The sequence below is a fragment of the Delphinapterus leucas genome, chromosome 5 (genome assembly GCF_059928025.1).
Source record: "Delphinapterus leucas isolate spDelLeu-1000000601 "Yukka" chromosome 5, BTC_Dleu_Yukka2, whole genome shotgun sequence".
Classification (NCBI taxonomy): Eukaryota; Metazoa; Chordata; class Mammalia; order Artiodactyla; family Monodontidae; genus Delphinapterus; species Delphinapterus leucas.
In genome coordinates, this window is record NC_143133.1 from 75999384 (window position 1) to 76025000 (window position 25617).

At 40.8% G+C, this 25617-nt stretch overlaps 1 long non-coding RNA gene across 1 annotated transcript in view; it reads left to right on the forward strand.

The window, feature by feature from the left end:
- LOC149749155 (uncharacterized) overlaps window positions 1-25617 on the forward strand; it is a 114174-nt gene that overhangs the window by 32629 nt on the left and 55928 nt on the right. Inside the window, exon 3 of the long non-coding RNA XR_016393291.1 lies at window positions 1-25617. This exon is cut by the window's left edge and continues 21547 nt beyond it; it is cut by the window's right edge and continues 8895 nt beyond it. This is a non-coding gene — a long non-coding RNA (uncharacterized LOC149749155).

Here is a 25617-nt window from a genome sequence, read left to right on the forward strand (position 1 = left end):
CATCCATAGCTAACCTCATATTTAACGATGAAAGACTGACTGCTTTCCCTCTAAGATCAGGAACAAGGATGTTCACTCTCACTATTTCTATTCAGTATGTTTGCATACACACACATACAGTACTAATAAACAAATTCAACAAGGTTGGAGGATACAAGCTCAATATACAAAAATCAATTGTATTTCTATGCACTAGCAAGACTAATCCAAAAAGGAAATTAAGAAAACAATTCCATTTACAATAACACGAAAAAGGATAAAATATCTAGGAATAAATTTAACAAAAAAGGTACAAGACTTGTATACTGAAAATTATAAAACATTGTGGAGGGACTTCCCTGAGGGTCCAGTGGTTAAGACTTCACCTTCCAATGCAGGGGGTGCGGGTTTGATCCCTGGTCAGGGAGATAAGATCCCACATGCCTTGCAGCCAAAAAAACCGAAACATAAAACAGAAGCAATATCGTAACAAATTCAATAAAGACTTTAAAAATTGTCCACATCAAAAAAAATCTAAAAAAAAAATTGTGGAAAGAAATTAAAGAACTAAACAAATGTTTATGGATATGAACATTTAATATTAAGACAGCAATATTCCCTAAATTGATCTGAAGATTCAATGTATTCCCTACCAGAATCCTAGCTCTCTTGTAGAAATTGACAAACTTATCCTAAAATTCATATGGAAATTCAAGGAACCCAGACTAGACAAACAACCTTGCAAAAGAACAAAGGACTTTGAAGGAGTCCCTGATTTCAAAATTTATTAGGAACCTACAGTTATCTAAAGAATGCAATACTAACATAAGGATAGGTCTATAGATCAATGGAATCGAATTGGGAGTCCAAAAATAAACCCTTACATTTATGACCAACTGATTTTCAACAAGAGTGCCAAGATAATTCAGTGGAAATAGAATAGTCTTTTCAACAAATGGTGCTGAGACAAATAGATATCCACATGCAAAAGAATTAAGTTGGACCCCAAAATCACACTGTATACAAATATTAATTCAAAATTGATCAAAAACTTAAATGTAAGAGCTAAAACTATAAAATTCTTAGAAGAAAACATGAACACATCTTCATGAACTGAGATTTGGCAATGCTTTCTTATACATGGCATCAAAAAACACAAATGATGAAAGAAAAAAATAGATAAGTTCGATTTCTTCAAAATTAAATACTTTCATGAATTGAAGGACACTACCAATAAAGTAAAAAGAAAACACACAGAATGGGAGAAAATATTTGCAAATTGTATATCCCGTAAGGGACTTGTATCTAGAATATATATGGAATTCTTCAACTCAATAACAAAAAAGACGAATATATCAATTTAAAAGTGAACAAAAGATTTGAATAAAGTGAACAAAAGATTTCTCCAGGGAATTCCCTGGTGGTCCGGTGGTTTGGACTCTGAGCTCTCACTGCTGAGGACCCAGGTTCAATCCCTGGTTGGGGAACTAAGATCCAGCAAGCTGCGAGGTGCGGCCAAAAAATTATTTTAAAAAACCCCACATTTCTCCAAAAAAGATACACAAATGGCCAACAAGCCCATGAAAAGATGCTCAACATCATTACTTGTTAGGAAAATAGAAATCGAAACCACAATAAGATACCACTTCACACCCATTAGGATGACCATTATCTAAAAGACTATGAGAAATGTTGACAAGGATGTGCCTTTCTCCAAGAATCTCCTTCAAAACTCTTTGTTTTAGACTCTTTGTCTAAAAGCTCTGTTCATTCCTATGAAAACTCAGGCTTTAACTACAAGGAGGGAGCTCACTCCTGGAGCGGTTTACCTGTTCACATTCAGTGTATAAAAACTTTCTGTCTCAAAATGCACCTTGTGTGGATGCTGCAGTGTAGTCCCTGGGTCCCCTCCTGGAATGAAGGACTTACCGCTGCTGTGGAAATGTGGCCAAAAGACAGCTCTCGCCTGTCAGCCCCCTCTTTGAAGACTGCCTCTAACGATAAAAACTGCCTTGTCCCAAGTCAACCTCTTTCCAAGGGTAGCACACATGCAATGACTAATCAACACAAGGGTGTAAAGGCCCAACCCCCTCACTCTGACTTGGGGCATCTCTGCAGGACCATTTCAGACCCGAATCTCCCTGTGGGGTTGTTTAAAGCCCTTTGCTGGGTCTGCAGCACAACTCAACTTCTCCCTTTGTCCCCATCCTGCTTCCTCTCCTTCCCTTTCACGGGTGTTGGTTGCAAGAGCACTGTGATGCCCTACACGAACACACAGACACACAGACACACAGACACACAGACACACAGACACACACACACACACACACACACACACACAGGCTTTATTTATTTATTTATTTTTGGCCACCCACCCCTTGCGGCATGTGGGATCTTAGTTCCCTGACCAGGGATCGAACCTGTGCCCCCTGCATTGGAAGCGTGGAGTCAACCACTGGACCACCAGGGAAGTCCCCATGTAGGCTTTCAATATTTATTTATTTATTTAGGCTGTGCCGGGTCATAGTTGCGGCACATGGGATCTTTTTTTTTCAGTGGCAGCATGCGGACTTCTTAGTTGTGGTATGCGTGTGGGATCTAATTCCACAACCAGGGATCGACCCGGGCCCCCTGCTTTGGGAGCGTGGAGTCTTATCCACTGAACCAGCAGGGAAGTCTCCCCACATGGGCTTTAATATGATGCTCCATGTCCCTGTTGCAAAACATCAAGGGCATTAAGGGGTAGGGAGCTGGGGCCTCTAGATCTCAAAGTCAGTAGGACCTATGTTCTTCTTATAGGATTTGTTTTCAATAATTCACCAGTATGAGCTGCATACACACTGGTTTCCTTACCAGTGAATACATTTAGTTAAATGAATAAAATGTACAGTCATACTAGAAAGGACATATTCAGCAATTCTCATTTAGGTCCTTATTTTCATGAGGGGAACACTTTCCCTATTCTTTGGAAAAGAATTCTTTCCTCATCTATAAAAGGGAATAAATAATCTCTTCAAACAGTTGTAGAGTAGTGAGTTAGTATATGTGCCCAGCATGTCGTGAGTGCTATGCTTACCAGAATAACAAAGACATGAGAGTATTTTGAATAGCAGCTCCCTTTGTTATCCCAGGACTCTCAGACTTAATGGTTAAGGTTCTGCAGTTTCTCTCTGTGGGAGGAGGGTTGCCAATTCGTTCATCTTCACCTTGAGACATTTTACGTGCATATGTGGGAGGGGCTCTTTCCCATAAATGCGACAGACACTCTGTGCTTCATGATAATGCATATTACATTCCCTGTGGAACCCACTGCAACATCATCATAGAGGTATGTGCCTTGTGAATCTTGAAAGGGTACATAGTGTTTCTTAGGTGTATTTGTCCATGAAATCCACCCCCTCCCTTGGTTTCTGAGTCATACCTAGGAATTATTTTTTTTTTCTTTTTTTTTTTTGACATCTTTATTGGGGTATAATTGCTTTGCAATGGTGTGTTAGTTTCTGCTTTATAACAAAGTGAATCAGTTATACATATACATATGTTCCCATATGTCTTCCCTCTTGCGTCTCCCTCCCTCCCACTCTCCGTATCCCACCCCTCCAGGCTGTCACAAAGCACCGAGCTAATATCCCTGTGCCATGCGGCTGCTTCGAAATTATTTCTTGAATAGTGTCCTGTGAGACACATTTCTGGAATCCCTGATCTCTTCCAGGTGATTCTATTAATTTAGGAGGACATTTTCCCTAAATAACAGCAGGGAACCTGCTTTATGTGTCGGGTACCAAGCATTGTCCTGAGAGCTGTACAAGCATCACCTCTTTTAACTCTCTCAATCGTTTTTTTAGAGATGGCCCTTTAAAGCCCCACTTTAGAGATGAGGAAATTGAGGAGCAAAAAGTTTAAATAGCTTGTCACACAGCAAGTAGTGGAGCCAAGATTTAAATCCAGGTCTATCTGACTTGAAAGCCCATGAATTTCAATTTCGGGTTTGAACATGGTGATATAAAGGTAGCATCTCTCTTTTCTCTTCATTGAAATCAGCCAAAAGCAACAAAGAGATAGAGAAGCAAAGATACAAAATTATTTTTCTTAGAACGTAGGAGATAGTTAAAACCCCAGGTCCCCATTTATTTGGAAGGGCTGCCAAAGCCAGTAAAAACCAAGGGGACATGTGGGAACAAGAAGAGAAAAAACCTACAGCAAGGGGACACAGGGGCTGTTTATCTCAAAAGAGCTGGATGCACTTCTCCAAATCAAGGGGCAAAACCTAACTCTCTTGTTTGCTATATTTGGGTAAATATGTGTCTGCTGGTATCAAGAACTTCCCTGCACCCTGTTTGATATCAAAAGACAAAGATAAGCCTTCCAAGGAACCGGAGATTAGCCACATTTGGGAGAAACCCTGTCTTTGTGGCAGCACAGAAGAGTCTTTGTGTTGTAAAAACTTCACAGCTGCTCATCTTCATTGCTTAGGAGATGCAAAAGCTAAACAAACTCACTTAAAACCCCAAATAAAGAAAAGTTCCAGCTAGCCTGACCCTTCTCCTACACAAACCTTCTGTAAACAGCTCATCAAGGAAAAACTCATATCCTGCAAGGATGAATAATATAAAAGAAACCAGTACAGGAAGCTACACAAAAATACTATAAGAAAAAAAGTGGAAACGGGTAGGAAACCACATAGTAGACAAAGAATACAACCTGGTATGTTGCTATGAAGCAGATAATAGATGTGATCAAATTTTTCATCAGGAATTTTTAAAATTTAATGAAGCAATTGCCTGTGTGAGACCAGCACACAAAGCAAACAATGCCAAAGGTCAGGAAGGACACAGTGAGATGATGGGATAAAATGAACTGGCAGAGCTCAGATGTCAGCGCAAGCCCAGTAACAAAGCTCACCTGTTCTTCTACATACATCACTAGTAGAGCACAAAAAGGATGATGATAGCAAATGGAAACAGGGTAGGTTTCTCTTATGACCAGAGCATAATTGGAGGGGAAATTTGGGGCTAGATGAGCTCACCTCCAGAAATCCAAGATAGTCTGTTATAGTTTTTGGTACAGCTGTAGGGCTGACTCTGACTACAACTTTCAACAGATATGATGTATTCATGGAGATGTAAGGTAGAAACTAAGTATCAATAGATTGTGTCAAAGTTTCTCTTGGCTGTCAATTTTTTTTTCTTTTTTTAAATTTTATTAATTTTTTAAAATTTTATTTTATTTATGTATTTTTTATACAGCAGGTTCTTATTAGTTAATCCACTTTATACATATTAGTGCATATGTGTCAATCCCAATCTCCCAATTCATCCCACCACCACCACCCTGCACCCCTGCTTTCCCCCCTTGGTGTCCATACATTTGTTCTCTACATCTGTGTCTCTATTTCTGCCTTGCAAACTGGTTCATCTGTACCATTTTTCTAGATTCCATGTATATGCGTTAACATATGATATTTGTTTTTCTCTTTCTGACTTACTTCACTCTGTATGACAGTCTCTAGGTCCATCCATGTCTCTACAAATGACCCAATTTCGTTCCTTTTCATGGCTGAGTAATATTCCATTGTATATACCTACCACATCTTCCTTATCCATTTGTGGGCATTTAGGTTACTTCCATGACCTGGCTATTGTAAACAGTGCTGCAATGAATGTTGGGGTGTTTCAAATTGTTGAATGGGGAATTTAGTTTGAAAGACTCATGCCAAGGAATGATTGTTATGAGAAAATAGAGGAATTCTTAAATCCTTTAACACACACATACACACACACACACAAACATGCATGTACACTAGATAGATAGATAGATAGATAGAAAGACAGACACACACGTATATCTTAAATAGACTCTAAATGTGTAGGCCTAGGCCTTTCCCACCAGAGACTACAAAAACTGCCACATTTTCCTCTCATTGCCAGATATCATTAGCTTAAGCCCTCATTTCACTTGCCTTTAGGAAATCTAGCGTTTTTTGATTGTGTTTTCCACACCAAGTATCACTGAAATTCCTGGAAAATGCTTACTTCTGAAATTCATCTTGGTTGTCCCTTTCCTCCTCAGCAGTGACTAATCACCTCTGAGCCATCTTGGGCCACCATTTCTTCTGCCAAATTCTTCCCCTGGAAGTTCCTAAAACGCCCTCCCTCTGGTTGCTGCTGCTTTCCCTTCTACCACTTCATCCCAACCAGGCACAGACCTCTCCCTCATTTCTACAGAGCACCAGTGGAAACCAGGCTGTAATGTTTAAAAAAGATTTTTCTAGAAGCTGGTGTCTAACATGAGGGAATTATAACACAGGCCTAGAATCTTCACAGTCCTTGAATGCTTCACAGGAGTCCCTCGTGGAGCATAGCTTTACTTAAACCCCAGCCTGCAGTCACATACTGAGGCTACTAAACATCACTTTTCTCCTGAGAAGACCCATGAGTGAGTCACTGGGTACATTTTCTCTTCCAGGAGTTCAGGTCCAAGTAGAGGATGGAATTGCCCACTCACACCTGTGTAAAGCCTTCTTCCAGAAGCCTTATCTCATGTTCTAGGACCTACATTTTCCCAGAATGATTGACAGTAGAAATGTCCCCTTCCCAACCAACAGGGCTAACCTTGCCCCAACTGGGCAAGCAGTTTCTCAAGAGGTCCAGCTAATTCAGTACTTTATAGGATCACAGTCTAGTGCCAGGTCAGGCACAGCTAGTCCAATCAAATTTATTTTTTAGAATCTCCTTTAATTCAAGAGAATAACGCTCCAGCTGTTTTCAGAGTCTTGTGTCTTGATTTCCTGTTTGCACAGCAATATACATGCATACCTTTACCAAAAATAAGAAATAATATATTATCTATACCTTACACATTATCATTCAGGGCATTTTAACTTCTTGGAGCCACACATATCAAATCCATCCATTCTAGAAGATATGGTAGCCAGTCTCTGAATATACCCCCCAAAAAACCATACCTCCTGGTATGAAATCCTTGTGAAGTCCTCTCTAACACGAAATCTTGGCTAGCCTCATGACTCACGTATCCAATCGAACGAGACAGAAGTGACATTGTGCCAGATCTAGGCCTAAGGCTAAAGAAGGCCAGGAAGCTTCTATGTTTGAACTTTTGGGAGCCCTGAATCACCATATAAGTCAGACTACCCTACTGAAGAGACCATGTAGAGGGAGAGGTCATGTAGATAGAGGTCCCAGCCTTCCAGTCATCTCTGCCAAGGCTGCAGACATATGAATGATGCCTTCTTGAAGGTTCCAGCCATTACCACTCTCCCACCATTGCAGCTGGTTGAGAGGCCCCAAATCACTATGTTCTGGAGTGCATTGTTATGCAACTATAGATAATTGTGACTTAACCTGTTGTCACACAAGAAATTCACAGGAAAAAAAAAAAGGTAGTTTACTCCAAAGGTGAACTTTTTAAAAAATTTATTTTATTGAAGAATAGTTGATTTACAATGTTGTGTTAATTTCTGCTGTACAGCAAAGTGATTCAGTTATACATACACATATATACTCTTTTTCATATTCTTTTCCATTATGGTTTATTACAGGATACTGAATATAGTTCCCTGTGCTATAGAGTAGGACCTTGTTGTTTATCCATTCTATATATAATAGTTTGCATCTGCTAGTCCCAAACTCCCAATCCATCCCTCCCCGACCTCCCCTTTCTTTTGGCAACCACAAGCTTGTTCTCTATGTCTGTGAGTCTGTTTCTGTTTCATATATAAGTTCATTTATGTCATATTTTAGATTCCACATATAAGTGATAGCATAGGGTATTTGTCTTTCTCTTTCTGATTTACTTCACTTAGTATGATAATCTCTAGGTCCATCCCAAAGGTGAACTTTTTAACTGTCATCTCTTATCTGCTTAAAGTTGTAAAATTTTAATTGTTTCCCTTTTGATATTTCAAATATTTTAGGAACAGTATGTAAGATTTGAGCTCAAAGTACCATCACTTTCTTATCCCCTTAGCAGTCTCAGTGTAGCTCATAGCTTTCACAGGTCAGTTTAAGCCCAAAATTAGGGTACAGGATCTCTTTCCTCCTTCCATGCTTAACTCCAAAGGTCATGGCCTTTCTCTATTACAGCAAGTGAGTTAGTTAAATTAAACAAAGCTACTTATGAAAGAGCATGCATTAAAAGTTTTACAAGTATAAAAAAACACATGAAATTTAAAAACATTAAGCTAGAGATATAGGGATGGAATGAAAGGTAAATGTAATAGAATGGAGTATATTGTACACCTAGATTAAAATTAAAATTTTATTCTAATCTGACCTTACAACATCACAGTTAGTATAAGGCAATTCCATTTTTACCACTGCCTAAGGGAATCACTACTGAGTCAATGGTTATTTTGTGTGGCCGTCTTACCTAAAATATGTTCTTGCGACATAGAGCAAGAGGACACTATTTTATCTCCACTTACTCAAATAGCCAATTCCCAGTTACCCAAAAGCAATATCATGGGTATAATATCATATGTTGCTGACAAGTCTCCTTCTGCCAGTTAGCTCCCTCTCGTCATCCCCAAGTCCATTATCTTGGTCTTTGTAATGGCCTTCTACTCCTGGCCCACAAGGTCTATAGGAAGACAATTCATATCTGTTCATTCAATCATCCAATGATTCAACAAATATTCAGTGAGTACTTACTATAGGATAGATACCCTTCAAAACACTCAAAATAGGGTAAAAATTCTAGCTGCCCTATCACTGCTGCAACAATTACAGAATATTTTGTAGCTTACAAAGTGTATTCAAACACATTACTTCCTCTGCTTTATTAAATTGGTCACCAAACATTTAAACTTCTCAAAATGAGGCTCATTCTACCCACCCATCTCTAAGTTGGTAGGATTTTTTTTGCCTAACTTCAGCACCATTTAATGAGGGTTACTAGTGCCCTGTATTATTCCAGACATAAAGAATGATAGTGATATCTCTGCACAGAGAGGCCTAATAGAGGTTTCTATCAACAAGTGGTCACAAATGTAGGTGATGATGTCATTGTAAAATCACAATTTATTGTATAAATAATACGATGCAGTTGAAAACTAAGTGCAACTCTGAAAAGCAGAAATGACGCAAGCCGACAAAGAGAAATAAATGACCAGTGTGTTATGATAATAAGTGCTTTATAAATACCTACTTACCTCATATTAAACTTGGGTGGAAAATGGGGTTGGGGGAAGCTATACTCACATGTGTCTCTCTCTGGTTCCTGAGTATTTCTCAGGATTTTCCTTACAAGGTGGGCACACAGTTTTAAACTCCATGTCTTAGGACAATGTCCAGATTTCCTTAGGTGGACCTGATATATTATTGAATAAGCTCAAACAAATGATAATATTAAATATTTTATTAGTAGCAAGAAAAGCATTTTGAACATGTAGCAACATTTTCTTAAAATAGGTGATTTCTAGAATCTTCAGGCTAAAAAAACTATTCAAAAGATAGTATGGATTTCTCAGATTTAAAATGTGGGCATTAACATTGTATTTGCGAAAATTTGGTTGTCTATTTCAATATATAAAAAATAATTTGAACACATTTGATATGGGTGGCTGAATGATAGTGGTCATTTGAAACATGTTTCTCAGAGGCTGTATCTAGGCATCAAAAAATTTAAGATCTAGTTTTGTTTTTCAGTCCAGAGTGAAGGTAACAAATGTTGAAAGCTATTAATTTTACAGATGATGGAAAAATGATGAGAAAGGAAAATGAGAATCCTATTTCCCTATGACTTCAAAGAATCCTGTAAACATAGCTTCATTCATGTAAGAAAAGAACCCTGCTAATTATATTATATGTAATTATATTATTATATATAATAAGTAATCTCATAGTTGCCTGTTTTATAGAAAGAGAAGTCAAGCCTTGGGAGAAGAGTTGTGCAAAAGTGGAAAAACCAGAATGAAGCCCCTAGATTTTCTAACTTTTTGGCTCAGACTAACCCTCCATGTAAATGGAGATGCATTTTGCTCTTGGTCTAACTGGTTCAGTGGGTTGTGAGCTCCTCCCTAGTGGGAATGTATCTTCTTCACCTCCCTGGTTTCCATGTCACCACTCACCCACTTCGTTTCTCTTCCTATCTCTCTAGTCACTTCTCAGTCTTCTGTAGGTTTCTCTTCTATCATGTGCCTCCTACATCTTGCAGCTATTGGTCCTTCCTTGGCCCTTTTTCCTTTTGACGTTATTCATTCTCCCTGGGTAAATTTTTCTTTCCCATGTCTTCAACTACCAACCATATGCAGATGGGTTTCAACTTTAATCTCCAATAGCAACCTCTCCTAACCTCCAAGCCTATCTGTCCAGCTGTCTACTGAGTGTTTCCTGGAGCTCAGCATATCCAAAGCTGAGATCCTCATCTTCCCCTGAAGACCTGGTCTTCTTCATTTCCCCCCATCTCAGTGGTTGTCACACCATCTACTAAATGTTGAAACCAGAAAACTGGGAATCGTTCAAGATTCCCTTTTCTTTCACAGACTCTACATCCAAACCATCAAGTCCTGACCACTAGTCCCTGAAATCTTTCTCAGGTTTGCCTTTGTCTGTCTGTTCCTATTGTTGCTGCCTTTTTTTTTTTTTCAAGTTTTCATCCCTTCTCACTTGGACGAAACACTAGCCTCCTTTACTGGTCTCCCTGACTTCAGACCCATTTCCTGCCCCCCCCCTCCACCATAGTGTCTCCAAAGCAGCTCTAGATATGAATTCTCTGTTAACCTTCAGTGAATCCTCATCCAGGACAATATAACATGGTCCCTCTCTATCTAAACTTCCTTGTCTTACACCAATTTCATACTTTCATAAATCCTTTCATGCTGCATTTTATGCTCTAAGAACATCAAACTCTTTGTAACTCCCCAAATGTGCTAGACCTCCCTGCCTTTGCATGGCCTTTTCTCTCTGCCCTACCCTGATGTCCAGCTGGCAATGTGCACAAGCCCTTCATGTCCTGGTTGAAGCATTCCCTCCTCTGTGAAATCCTTCCCTGACTCTCCAAGGCAGGTTTTATCCTTCCTCCTACAACTGCACCAGCCACAATACTGTTAGAGCATTCATAACATGGATTGTGAGGCAGGAGCATGCTTTGATATAATGAATTGGAAAAACTCAGTCTTTCCCTCTTATGTGTCTCCTTTACCACCACAAAACACTTCACTTCTCGTTACTAAACATGTGCTGGTTTTTCCCCCACCACACCAAGGAATCCTCTTTGACACGAGCTAGGTGTCCTACGATTTAACTCAATTCTAACACTATTTAGGTGGAGATAGTGTCAGATCCAATAGGTTAAGTGCTCAGTCCCATTAAGACTGCTACCAACCTGGGAATGTAAATTGACACAGCCACTGTGGAGAACAGTATGGAGGTTCCTTAAAAAGCTAAAAATAGAACTACCATATGATCCTGCAATCCCACTCCTGGCCATATATCTGGAGAAAAACATGGTCCGAAAGGATACATGCACCCCAGTGTTCATTGCAGTATTGTTTACAATAGCCAAGACATGGAAGCAACCTAAATGTCCATCGACAGAGGAATGGATAAAGAAGATGTGGTACATATATACAATGGAATATTACTCAGCCATAAAAAAGAATGAAATAATGCCATTTGCAGCAACATGGATGGACCTAGAGATTGTCATACTGAGTGAAGTAATTCAGACAGAGAAAGACAAATATCATATGATATTGCTTACATGTGTAATCTTTTTTTTTTTTTTTTACATGCGGAGTCTTTAAAAATAAATGATATAAATGAACTCATTTACAAAACAGAAACAGACTTACAGACTTAGAAAAAACTTATGGTGACCAGGAGAGAAGGTTGTGTGGGGAGTGTTAGTTAGGGAGTTTGGGATTGACATGTACACACTGCGATATTTAAAATGGATGACCTGGGACATCCCTGGTGGTCCAGTGGTTAAGACTCCACACTTCCAGTGCAGAGGGCATGGGTTCTATCCCCACTCAAGGAAGTAAGATCCCACATGCCTCACGGTGTGGCCAGAAATGTTTTTAATTAAAAAATAAAATAAAATAATAAAATAATAAAAAAAATAAAATGGATAACCAACAACAGGGAACTCTGCTCAATATTATGTAACAACCTAAATAGGAAAAGAATTTGAAAAAGAATAGATATATGTATATGTATAACTGATTCACTTTGCTGTACACCTGAAACTAGCACAACATTGTTAATCGACTACACTCCAATATAAAATAAAAAGTTAAAAAAAATGTACCACCAGAAAACCAAAAAAAAAAAAAAATACTGCTCCTACCCTATGTTAGATGCCGATCACAAGTAGTAGGTCCCCAGGTTACCCACAACTTCTGCCCGATTTGCCTACAAACAAGGGTTCCCATGACCCCCTCTTCAGGTTCAGTTAATTTGCTAGAGCAGCTCATAGAACTCAGGGAAATATTTACTTATATTTACTAGTTTATTAAAGGGTATGACAAAAGATAAAGCTGGACACCAAGATGAAGAGTGATATATAGAACGAGGTCTGGGAGGGTCCCAAGCTCAGGAGCTTCTGTCCCTGTGGATTTGGGGTGTGTCACCCTCCCAGTGTGTAGATGTGTTCACAACCTGGAAGCTTGTCGAACCCCATACTATTGGGATTTTTATGGAGGCTTCATCATGTAGACATGATTGATCATTAACTCCATTTTCAGCCCTTCTCCCTTCTCAAGAGAATGAGGGGCAGGGCTGAAAATTCCAAGCTTCTAAGTATGGCGTGGTCTTTCTGGAGACCAGCCCTCATCCAGGAGCCATCTGGGAGCCCACCCAGGGTTAAGGCAGGTGGATTGTACCTTTGCCTCCATAGTGTGATTTTAGGGACCTGAGCAGCTCCCTACAAAGCCTTCTTACCTGCTCGTTCTAGGTGATGCCTGGAATTCCATTGTCAATACTCCATTCCCTTAACCAGAGATTTTGATCCTTACTAAAATGGAGGCACATTTGGGAGAAAAAATATTTTGAGTTGCTATCAATATTTGGGGTGACCAAGAGAGTTGAGGAATTTTTAAAAAAGAGGTGATAAGGTGGAGAAGAAGAGAGTAACAGGTACCTGGAGATTGGGAAGGGGACTCCATGAATAGAGAAAAAAGACAGAATAGAGAAATGTGGGGTGCAGATTCTTGGTGGACTTTGCAGTGCTGCCTTGGACCTACTGTACCTGTGCATGGATAGGATTTGGTTCTGGATCTGGGAAGGCTGGGACAAGAGGACAGAGATGCTTTCCCCTTTCTGCCAATCCCTGACAGTAGTCATTGGCAGTGTGGGAATTATCCTGGCCTGCTCGGCAGCAGTTTTCTGTCTTGGATCAGTTGGTGCTTTTCTAAGCACGAAGAGAGCTGAATTGGACTAAATAGACGTAAACACTGGGGCATGCGCCGACTCACCAAATTGCTTCCTGAGCTTGTGATGCAGAGAACTATGCAATTATGAGACTAATACGTATATGTTGGCTTGAAGAAATTAGACATATACACCCAATTGCCAAGAGCAATGAGAAAACATGGATTTGTTGGAGCCAAGTGAATGGTGTGGAGACAAGGACCTTGGAAGCTTGGGCTTTCTGATGGGAAGATACTGCTGAATTAAATCTAATTGCTGCAGGAAGTAGCTCTCACTTTCCAAAGCAAAGAAACAGTCATGGCTGTGGCATGGCTATGACAAGCAGGACCTGAAGGTGTGTCTCAGAATTTCCTAAGATTGACTGCCAGAGCAGCCCATTGTTCTCCTATTTCACTGGGTCTTCTCAAATGGGGTGAAGATCTGTTTCTCTCCAAGTTCATCTCAGCTGTGCTTCTGTCCCAGTTATTGAACAAGTGATACCCCTGCTGTTGCTTAGAAACAACTGTACAGTCATTGATTGTAACTTAGGTGTCTCTGGAAACTTAGCACCTCTTTGCTCTTCACCCTTCCTGCCAATGGCTCTGCCAATTTCTCAGCCTCTGAGTTGGTAGATAGTAAAGTAAGCTCTTGCCAAGAGCCAAGGAAATGCTTGTTGATTCTCCATCAGGAAAACAATGCAATCACTAGTTCATCTCAGTATAGGGTTAGCAGGACCTTAGTACTAGAGCTTGAAATGCAGTGGATAAGTAGGCCCCCAAGGACTCCTCTTGCAGGTTGCACAGGGAGAGAAACAACGGGGGTGAAATGTCCCTTCACTGTGCTCGAGAGATAATTGCGCATACAAGAATGAACGGGTGTGTAAGAATAAATCCACGCTAATATCTAGACAGAAAAAAGCATTGAAAAGAAATCAAGAGAAATTTGCATTGCTGGGATTGGCACATTAGAATCAGGATAATGAAAATATCAGCAATTCTCCCCAAGGACCACTGTATTAGCCAAGGTTCTCCCGAGACAGAACAAATAGGATAGACAGAGATAAAGATAGAGTTAGAGAAAAAGACAGAGAGAGATTTGTGGGGATTTCTTATGAGGAATTGGCTCAGATGATTATGAAGGCTGAAAAGTCTGAAAAGATCTGCTGTCTGTTAAGCTGGAGACCGAGGAAAGCTAGTGGTGCAATTTAGCACTGTTCCCAAAGACACCTAAGCTACAATCAATGACTGTACATTTGTTTCTAAGGTACAGCAAGGGGTACAACACTTGTTCAATAACTGGGACAGAAGCACAACTGAGGTAAACTTGGAGAGTGTTTCCTGTTATTTTTTTTAGTTTAGTACCTTGAAATATTTCCTCCTTCACTTGGGTTTGTGTGGTGAATACAAAGTATTCATCAAAAATTTATCTTTAAATTTGGATTTACTTTATAAACATTTTCATTTACCAACAACACTCTGAGGATATTTTTCAAGTGATGGCAAGTTGCATACCTTAAGGAAGGTGGGAAGGAAATGAGATGTGAAGGGAAGCCCCCCTCCCAGGCAATGGGAATGGGTGGCTGGTGTGAATGGAGGAAAGCAAATATTACAGAAGAGAAGGGCCCTGCATAGTCTGTCGATGCGAATGTGTTCTGAGATAAGGTGCCTATCCACCTCAACTCTGCACCTGGTGTCTTGAAGAAAAGAGATTAGCGGGTGGGGGTGAGGAGGGGAGAGGAGGAAGATAAAGGAAAGCAATGCAAAGAGTTATTGTCAATAATCCTACAAAACTCTGCAGGATGACACATGGATAAAATTCATCTGGCATCAGCTGACCCAGGAATCCATGACAGCTCTCCTAGGCTCAAATCTTCCCCATCTTGCCAGGGTCTGACTTCACTTGGGGGGCGCTCTCCAATGTCCAACAGTACGGTAGCCAGTGCCCTGGGGATGACTAAGGCGAATTCTCTGCTTGCGGTACCTTTCCCTGCAGATGTGAACAAGAACCCCATGGCGCTCCTGCCGGAAGTACACGGGCTGCTGGCCAGCCCTCATGTCTCAAATCCAAACACTAGATTCTCTTTCCAGATCCTCTGTCCTGGGCTTGGGCTTCCACCCAGGTAGCTTCAGGGCCTGGATCAGTCTTTACACAGCTGTCCCTTTTAAGACTCAGTAGACCTGACTTCCTGTTTAGGTTCTGTTCTCCCTGGGGGCAGATTGCTGGCTTCCTTCTTCCTCTAAGCAGATGTGCATAAAATTAAATGTTAAGTAAAACATCTGTGTTGTGAAAGAGAGATTTGACAGAAGAGCCATGCAATAGAAGCCTCAGGAGGAGCGCAGTAGGCTGCCACGTGGGTAACCCCAGATGGACCAGGCCTCCTGACATTCGCACCCCGTGTAGACCCCTCTCCTTGACTCTCGATGGCCCTGTGACGTGCTTGACCCCAAAAAATGAGGCATAAGTGATGCCGGGCCAGTTTGCGGCCTAGAACTAAAGAAAGCCTGGGAGCTTCTGCTCTGACACTCGGTGTTCTGGGGGAAGCCAGCTCCTAAGGAGGAGGGCTGATTACCCTGAGACCATCATGCTGGGAGGGAGCCCGCAGGTTTTAGGGTGGTTTGTCACCCAACACGAGATAACCAAAACAAAGAGCTACTATATCCATTCTATTTAGGGTTTAAACCTAGAAAGACTTTGGAAATCTTTCTATAGAAAATAGAAATAGAAAGATTTAGAGGGAAAGGTAGTATTTCTTCACTCAAGGGAAAGAGAGTGGTTTTTTTTTGCGGTACGCGGGCCTCTCACTGTTGTGGCCTCTCCCGCTGCGGAGCACAGGCTCCGGACGCGGAGGCTCAGCAGCCATGGCTCACGGGGCCTAGCCGCTCTGCAGCATGTGGGATCTTCCCAGACCGGGGCATGAATCCGCGTCCCCTGCAACGGCAGGCGGACTCTCAACCACTGCGTCACCAGGGAAGCCCAAAGAGAGTGGTCTTTTGACAAATGGTCTTCCAACCCAAGCTTAAGAGAATGTGTGCTACTGCAGAGCTTCGTGTGAATACTAAGTTCATCTCCCTCCTCCACCTCCTCAACGTAGGCCGTTCCCTGTCCCCGGGATTTGCGTTATGCTTCTCCCACTCCTGTGGTTGGCCTGTGCTGTACCATCCATCTGTAACGGCTCCTCCCTTCCTCACTGCATATCAAAGTCCCACCAGGTCTTGTAACCATTGTGAAGCTGGGCCACTTTATGACAGTTTCCCAGTGAGGGCTCTTCCTTTCCTCTGAACTCCATTCCCAGAGCAATTCTAAAATGGAAAACTTATGGGTCATTAGTCATTTTGTACCATCATTTCTCTTATTATCTTGAACTGACGTGTAAATGTATTTTGATTTAACTTTATACTGGTTCATTTCTTGTTCCTCAAATCAGATTGTAGCTTATCAAGACAGGAACATGTGTGTCTCCCCTCAAAGGATAGTCAGTAAATATCTATTGATTTCTACTATACTTTCCAGTTATCCCCAATCCAAGGGACCCAGCAGTTGTACTTTCTTTTTCTTACTTTTTTTTTCTTTTGTATGAAGCTTGAAATAGTGCTTTTGCAACATGCAGGTTTTAATTTATTTTTTTCTTGCGATATAATTGACATATAACATCATATTAGTTTTTATTTGAAGTATAGTTGATTTACAATGTTGTGTGCACAGCAAAGTGATATATATAGATACAGATATATACACATACGTACATATTCTTTTTCATATTCTTTTCCATTATGGTTTATTACAGGATATTGAATATAGTTCCCTGTGTTCTATAGTAGGCCCTTGTTGTTTATCTATTGTATTTATAGTAGTGTGTATATGTTTGTCCCAAACTCCTAATTTATCTCTCCTCCACCCCCATTCCCCTTTGGCAACCATAAGTTTATTTTCTATGTCTGTGAGTCTGCCTCTGTTTCATAAATAAGTTTATTTTTATTGTATTTTAGTTTCCACATGTAAGTGATATACGGTGTTCGTCTTTCTCTGTCTGACTTATTTCACTTAGTATGATACTCTCTAGGTCCATCCATGTTACTGCGAATGGCATTATTTCATTCTTTTTTATGGCTGAGTAGTATTCTATTGTAACATTATATTAGTTTTATCTTTTCTTTTTAAAGCTTCCATTTCCCATCAAAACAGTTGTAGTGATTTTAAACCCTTGCCCGAGACTGAGGAGACTCCTGGGAAGTAGGACCCTTAGTATGAAAACTGGGAAAGTCTCTTGCAAAACAGGGTAGGTTGGCTACCCTCCTTCTACAAGTTATTGCCACATCTAATTCATTTGGTGTCCCACCCAGAGTTTCAACTGCAGAGACTGCAGAACGGTTGCCCAATCCTATTTTCACATAAAGTTCAAGCAGATGGTCTCCTAAATGAGTTTCACTATCATTTACATTTGATAGGAAGGTTTTTGAAAACTACTTGTGGTCATTATATGTTAGCATAACGGTTGTTTTCATAGTAGCAGCTATAAAAAGGAAGATTAAAAGCTTGCTGAATTTTCTCCAGCGTGGTTCTAGAGAGGGAAGCAATGTGACAAGCACATGCAGTCCAGAGTCCAGAGAGTTTACCATAGTCCATGTGGCAGTAAAGAAAGTCCAGGACTTCACTCATACCTTCATTATAGCATTTATTACATTGCATTGTATTTGCTTCTTGACATGTCACTCTTTATGCCTCAGTACTGTGAGCTTCTTAAAGACACAGACAGGTCTATTTATATGACAATATTTATAAAACATATATAATATGCCAGATAGTATTCTCTGCTTTTTACAAATGTTAACTCATTTAATCCTCATATCTCTCTTATAAGATAGGTGCAATTTTTATTCTCATATTACAAGTGAAGAAACTGAGGCACAAAGTAGTTATGTAACTTGTCAAGCTAGTATGTGACAGACTTCAGACTTGAATTCAGGCAATCTGGCTCCAGAATTGCTTCAACTATGACACAATCCTGTCTAGTCCTTATTTATTTTTGTATTCACAGCACCTAGCCCCATCCTTGGCATAGGACTCAATAAGTATGTACTAAGGAATTAATAAATGAACAACTCTCAAATGTAAGACAATCATATGTCCAGAATATTCTTGGAGAGTTCTAATTTTAAACGTTCTGCTGTATTTTCAAAGCATGTATTTAATCTATACATCAGGTGCTCGCTTTGGCAGCACATATACTAAACCATGCATCAGACGATGTATCTAGATTTGGGGGTCAGAAACTGTGGCACAGTTTCCATAAGTTTATAAATTCCATTTATTCTAAGTTCAAACTGATATTCTTAGTCCAAAAAATCGTGATGCCCTGGATAACAAGTTTCAAATACCAGATATTAGAAAAATATCAAGTGTTCTTCATTCCTATTTGCTGTGATCAAGTTTGAAGTTGAAACAGTAATGAAAATATACATTATATATGATTTGGCAAGGGTTTGGGTCAAACAAAGGATTTGAGGGAGGATGTAAGAAGGAGTCTTCTTAGATCTGTTATTATTAGATGTAAAAACACTTGGAAAATCTTAGAAGGGTTGCCTGGCCAGGAATGCACTTTGTTAAGATACTATCTTATAAAAGGGGCTGCTATCTCAAGTTTCAATCTGGTCTCCAGAATATTTCAGCTAAGGACTCCCAGGTCCAGAAGATTATCTACAGCAGTGATTCTCAAAGTATGCTCCCTAACCAGCAGCATCAGCATCTCCAAGGAACTTACTAGAAACACAAATTCTTGAGCCTACCCTAGACCTATAGAATCAGAAATTCTGGGGGTGGGGTCCAGCAACCTGTTTTTTTAACAAGCTCTCCTGGTGATTCTGATGCAAACTAGAGTTTAAGAGTCACAGATCTCGACTCACCTGGTGGTGCAGTGGTTAAGAATCCGCCTGCCAATGCAGGGGACACTGGTTCGAGCCCTGGTCCGGGAAGATCCCACATGCGGGGGAACAACTAAGCCCATGCACCACAACTACTGAGCCTGCGCTCTAGAGCCCGCAAGCCACAACTACTGAAGTCCCATGCTCCTCAACAAGAGAAGCCATTGCAATGAGAAGCCCACACACCGCAACAAAGAGTAGCCCCCGCTCACTGCAACTAGAGAAAATACCGCATGCAGCAACGAAGACCCAACAGAGCCAAAAATAAATAAATAAATAAGAATCACAGATCTACAATAATGAAATTTGGTTTGTTTTTAACTTTATTCTTTCAAAAAGAGGAATGATTTGAGAATAAGTGAACTGGTCTTTGAAGTGAACTAAACACAGAATTGTTGAATTAGTAATGTAAACAAACATATATACACACCAATAGGTGACAAGTGTGACCCAAGTTTCAGAAGCCGCATAGGGTTGAGGGGGTATTCGTCTCACATTTAATCAGAGTCCATAGCAAAAGCCTTCCATCTGTTTCAATGGCCCTGTTATTTCATGACACCCCACCAAGCAGAAAAGCGTTCCCAAGACTGAACTTGTGGCTCCTTGTGACATGGTTCTTTCCTTTCTTTCCTTTGCACTATGGCTTCCTCTTCCCAGGCAGGTGTACTGTCCCTGAAGGAGCTGGCAGCTAAGGTAGTTAAGACCAGCTGCCCCTAGAACACTGCTTCCTTGGGACAGTCTCAAGTCCCGATGCTCAGTCCAGCTGGCTCTACTAGAAGGTCCTACTTTCTCTCCTTCTAGTCCTTTCTTCTAGGGTCACAGTCCATAGGTACAATTTCTACATGTCTGAACTGCGACTCTACTGGGTTCCACTTCTTTCCCACAGGGTTTCTAGACCCCATGTGAAATGAGGGGTATATTTGGGTATTTATGTTAATTCATATCCCTGAGTGTGGCAAAATGGTTTAAAAGCTCTCAGAATATTCTCTAATACTCAGGAGACTGACTTGTCTAAACCTCATAGAGGTCTTGTACAGGATAGTGTTGCCTCAACTAACCTTACCTAAATGACCTGTCAGACATATCCATCTATCTATCTTCTGTCCATTTGTCCATCCATCCAAAAACACACATAGGCACATGCATATCCAGGTGCTTTAAGTCCTTTCTAGAAAAAGGCAAAATATTTTTATAAATACACATATCTATAAGTGTGTCTAAGAATGAAAAACATACAAATACTATAAAATATGACTTTCAAAAAATATGATTTTTATGTACAGAATATGACTACTCATCACTAAGGAATAGATGAAACCTTAGTTAGGTGAAGCTAATGTAAATATTTCTTCTTTCTTGGTCCAATATGAACCCTCCACCCCATTTTTTTAAAAATAAATTTGTTTATTTTTTGGCTGCGTTGGGTCTTCATTTGTGCACGGGCTTTCTCTAGTTGAGGCAAGCAGGGACTACTCATCGTTGCAGTGCACAGGCTTCTCATTGTGGTGGCTTCTCTTGTCATGGAGCACGGGCTCTAGGCGCGCAGGCTTCAGTAGTTGTGGCATGCCGGCTCAGTAGTTGTGGCGCATGGGCTTAGTTGTTCCACAGCATGTGGGATCTTCCCAAGCCAGGGCTCGAACCTGTGTCCCCTGCATTGGCAGGCAGATTCTTAACCACTGTGCCGCCAGGGAAGACCCACCACCCTATTTTCTGTCAACTAAATCTATATTTTTTGCTAATACTCTTCAGTGGCTACCATCATTCTTTTTTGAAGACTTTCTTAAAAAAAATCTTTTTGGTCGTGCAGCACGTGGGATCTTAGTTCCCTGACCAGTGATCGAACCCGCAGCCCCTGCAGTGGAATCGCAGGGTCTTAACCACTGGACCACCAGGGAAGTCCCCATTCTTTTTTGGAAGGAATAATGCAAGACTTTTATGCTCACCACTGAATATTTGGTCTCTCCGCAATAGTCTAAATGTTAGACCAAGAACAGAATTGAATGTACCTTCACAGCCTTCACTATTTTGTTATTATTTATCAGGAGCTTCCTTCACTTTCAAGGTGCTTTCTGGAATGTGTCAGCTGCAGCTGGCACTCTCTTAAAAGGACTTCGCTCTCTGTATGATTTTTGCTCTGCTTTTATATTATGGGGTTCATGGAGACTGACTTTTGGTAGGAAGAGAACAAATTCAAGGTAGTTCAAGCAACACAACACCTGGAAAATCTCCCCCAGTGTGCAGGAGACGTTGACCTCATTGTTTTTTTCTGGGTGACACCATCAAACTCCCCTTGGCAGTAGCTGCTCAACATTTTCTATTCAATTTCAGGCCCACTATGTGTGAGCTTCACTTGGCTTAGGGATAGAAGAATATCTGTGTGCAAGTCTTGATGAATGAGCTGTTTGGAGATGGATAGTTACCCATTTAGGAAGGCCTGACAATATTCCACTATTATAAAGTAAATGTCCCACAACTTTTATTTTGTAGATCAACCACCCTGGTTTTTTATTTCTGCTATTAAAGTAGTATTGGGCAAAGAGCCTGGGGTGAAATTGTGATGTAGAACAAGCTTGACCTTAATAGCTCCTCTCATGCCCTTATTATCCAGTTTCCCTGCTTCTAGAACCTACCAAGGGGATATTGTATTATCAGTTCATTCAATTTACACTGCTACAACAGGGATGCCAAAGAGGCTTCAGGTCATCTGCCAACTTTGATTAGCCTGGATAGGCTGCCAGGAGCACTGTGTTGAGGATTTAACTCCAGACTCCTTGAGAAAGCGTGCATGTCTGCCATAGACCAGGAGTGTGCCAGGAGATTTGCCTAGAATTTGCCATCCCTGTGTTAAGAATTTAATATATTACCTTTCTATGGGATATTTGCACATTAAAAGAAGAATGTGAAAGAGCAGTTTATTACGATGGATAAGTGGATGTTCAGGCATTTGTAGAAGGTCAGTGGGGTATATATTTTGGGGAGTCCTTAGAAAGAGTGCTGAAGAAAGTGAAAGGAAGATCTGTCCCAAAAGAGAATCAGTTTGAAAGGGTGCAGAGAAGTTGCTAATCCTAGCCTTACAAACTACGATTTTATGGACCTAATATTAACTCTAAATTTTGGTTAAGTGTATAAAATGTGTCCAAGGTGCTTTGATTTACTTTGCTGCTAATGTGATTTCTATTTAACAACAACTTTCTAAGATTCACATTACACCCCTTGGTCTGTTGCTTATTTTATTCTCTGTCTATGATATGAGCCAAGGAGCCTGAGAAGGTGGCTTATAGAAGGCACAGACTGTACCATGCGTCATTTTACCGGACCGAGCACATGCTTGATTCTCAACAAATAATAAACCACCCAAGTGCTGCCACCTACTTAGAGACCAACTTTTTTCCCAACAGGGTCTAAGTAAGAAACTCCTCACTCAGCAGCACTGAAAACACCAAATGCTGGGAATTCCCTGGCGGTCCAACGGTTGGTTAGGACTCTGCACTTCCATTGCAGGGGGCACGGGTTCGATCGCTGGGCAGGGATCCTGCAAGCCACGTGGTGCGACCATAAAAAAAAAAGAAAAAGAAAACACCAAATGCTTTTGGAGCCTTAGTTTTTTAGGTTCAGAATTAGAAAACAGTAGCCACCAAATCCACTGCAGAGAGATGAAGCAAAAGTGGTCTGGTGATAGGATTTCCTTAACAGAGTGAGATATTTTCAGAGCACAGTGATTTAAAAAAAAAAAAAAAAAGAATCCCAGATTTAGAGTCAAAAGATCTGCTATGCCCTTTGATTGACCATGACACTTAACCTGTTTCAGATTTTCTCCTAAACCATAGAATAGAAACACAACAACCCCCAACTTTCAACCAAATCATTCCTGGTTGACAATCAAAAGAGAAGCCATCATGAATTTAACCCTGAATTCCCATAAGCACAATGCTGTTTCCTATCACAAAAATTATAAAATTGATCACAAAAATAGAACAAAAAAACCCCTCCAAATATATGTGCCTTTATTAAATACGTAAAGCCACACAGCCTTCAAAACTACGTAGTAGATGCTTCTTTTGTGAGATTCTTCTGCATAGCTTAGACTTGTTGCAACTTATCAAGATATATGGTTTAGGAGGACAAGTTTCCCTAATACATCACCCTATGGCAAACAAAGGATTTCTTCACTCCTCCAAAGATGAACATATGACATTGCAAGTTAGGGTCATCTGTCTCACAAATATTCATTGTCGATTCCATGCACATGGATGCCTCTGAAAGTCTTTGAGTGGCAAATTGCTTCTACAGTGCCACCTTGCCCTTCCTTTTCAGAAAGGAATTCATTCCTGAGCTCCCTAACCCAAATTCTAACACTTCCATTCTGCCCACATCACACCGTTTACCCTGCAGCTTGGTCCGTGTTTCCAGGCTAATGCGATGTCCTTGGCACTTGGTTCCCAGCTTTTCATTGGTGTTTTGGTATTAGCTTTGGTCTGTATGATGGAGTCTATTTCCAGTAATAAAGTTCACTAAAAAGTGGGTGTCAAAAGTCAAAGCATTTCAAATGGTGGGTGATAAATATACATGAAAGTGGTCTATAAAGTATGAAAGACTTTGGAAACTGTAAATAGCCAAGCTAATATTGGATATTATGGATTTTCTGAATTAATGGATATGGTTACCAGGGCAGAAGTTTTAGTCAGCATGAAAGATGTTGAACCAGAGAGGGACAGGAGGCAGAAAACCTAGAGAAGAAAGGTTGGAAGCTTCTTCATAAACCTGCCCACCACGGAAGAGCGGTCTTCTCTTAGGCCTGTCGGGCCAGAGCTTTTTGCTCAGGTCACCTAAGCTTGCACCCTCCTCCTCTGGCAGCTTTTCAAATTCCACCCTTTCCAGCCACAATCTGAGAGCATTTGCCTAACCCCTACTCCAGAGGGTAAAACTGTTTATTTGTCAGCATTTCACTTAGGTCCTTGACCCCGCATGAGCTCCAACTGGACCACTCTTTCGGTGTTATTCATAGAAACAGTGTCTTCAAAGAATCAAAGCAGGAGTCTTTAAAAGCAGTTTGCAAGTGAAATGTGACTCTCCCAGGTCAGTGGCAATGCACTAGACACATGACTGAGCTGGTTTCAGGCTGAGCTGCATGATTTGCCGGCAAGTGCCAATTCCCAGGGAGCCGCTGCCCCCTTGTGGCTCAGCACTGGCCAGGAATTATTCCGTGACGGGGAGAACACTTGGCAAAAGTCTGTAAAAGATTATTGGTGGGGGCTTCCTTGGTGGCGCAGTTGTTGAGAGTTTCCCTGCCGATGCAAGGAACACGGGTTCGTTCCCCGGTCCGCGAAGATCCCATATGCCGCAGAGCGGCTGGACCCGTGAGCCATGGCCGCTGAGCCTGCGCGTCCGGAGCCTGTGCTCCGCAGCGGGAGACGCCACAACAGTGAGAGGCCCGCATACCGCAAAAAAAAAAAAAAATTTTAAAGGAATATTTTATTACAATTTTCAAAGTAGTGTATATACTCCTTGAAGAAAAATTTGTGTAAAATTATTTAATTTTGTTAATGTTTTTATGTATTTCTTCCCTGACTTTCAAAATCTTTTTCCATATAAGGAAACCTAATTTTACTTCGGGACAGAAAAAAAGCCATAGAACTATGAAATCTGATTGTGTCATAAATGTTATGTAAACATGATCTCTTCTCCACAGTAAGAAAATAGGCTTTTGAATATGATAGAGTACTACGAAACAGAATTGACTTTTTTTCCTACAAAATTTAAAATGTAAAGGATAGCATTTTAGATCATAGAATCTCATAAACTTTGCTTGTAATTTCAATTCTATGGATTAAGAATACTGTAGTGAATGCAACTATTAGACACATTAAATTAAATATTACCTCATTTTAAAGACAGAAAAATAAAACTCCTTTCTCTAAAGATGGACTGTGGGAGTTATGGTAATTTAGCAGTGTAAATGATCCAGTCACTGACAAATGCTTCAGATGTTGGTCATATTTCTAAATGCTGTAGAGATATGTTGCTTCCCCCCAATCATGGAGAATGTAGAAACAAAGGCATTATAAGAAGAGCTGAGGGGCTTCCCTGGTGGCACAGTGGTTAAGAATCCGTCTGTCAGTGCAGGGGGCACAGGTTCGAGCCCTGGTCCGGGAAGATCCTACATGCGGTGTAGTAACTAAGCCCGTGAGCCACAACTACTGAGCCTGTGCTCTAGAGCCCTCAAGCCACAACTACTGAAGCCCGCGCCTCGAGCCCGTGCCCTGCAACCAGAGAAGCCACTGCAAAGAGAAGCCTGCACACCGCAGCTAGAGAAAGCCTGCGCGCAGCAACAAAGACCCAACGCAAACAAA